The sequence below is a fragment of the Cherax quadricarinatus genome, chromosome 67 (genome assembly GCF_038502225.1).
Source record: "Cherax quadricarinatus isolate ZL_2023a chromosome 67, ASM3850222v1, whole genome shotgun sequence".
NCBI classification, from domain to species: domain Eukaryota; kingdom Metazoa; phylum Arthropoda; class Malacostraca; order Decapoda; family Parastacidae; genus Cherax; species Cherax quadricarinatus.
Genome location: NC_091358.1, coordinates 6220977 through 6221366, shown reverse-complemented (window position 1 = coordinate 6221366; position 390 = coordinate 6220977).

Below are 390 nucleotides of genomic sequence, written 5' to 3'. Positions count from 1 at the left end.
AGTACCACATCCATCATCTTGGCTCTCCATGTTTCGGGACCCCCATGGGGCTCCAGGTTTTCCCAGTCAATCTCCTTGTGATTGAAATCACCCATAACTAGTAACTTTGCTCCCCCCATGTGTGCTCCTGGCCACCTCGGCTAGTGTGTCGACCATTGCTCTGTTGCTCTCATCGTATTCTTCTCTTGGCCTCCTGCAGTTCTGTGGTGGGTTGTACATTACTGCAATTATCACCTTATGTCCCTCAGACTGGATTGTTCCTACTAAGTAGTCCCTTTCGCCTGTGCCATCCATTCCTTCCATTTTCTCAAAACCCCATCTGGTTTTTAATGAGCAGTGCAACTTCTCCTCCCCCTCTCCTCCCTCTGTCTTTCCTGAGGATTTGATATC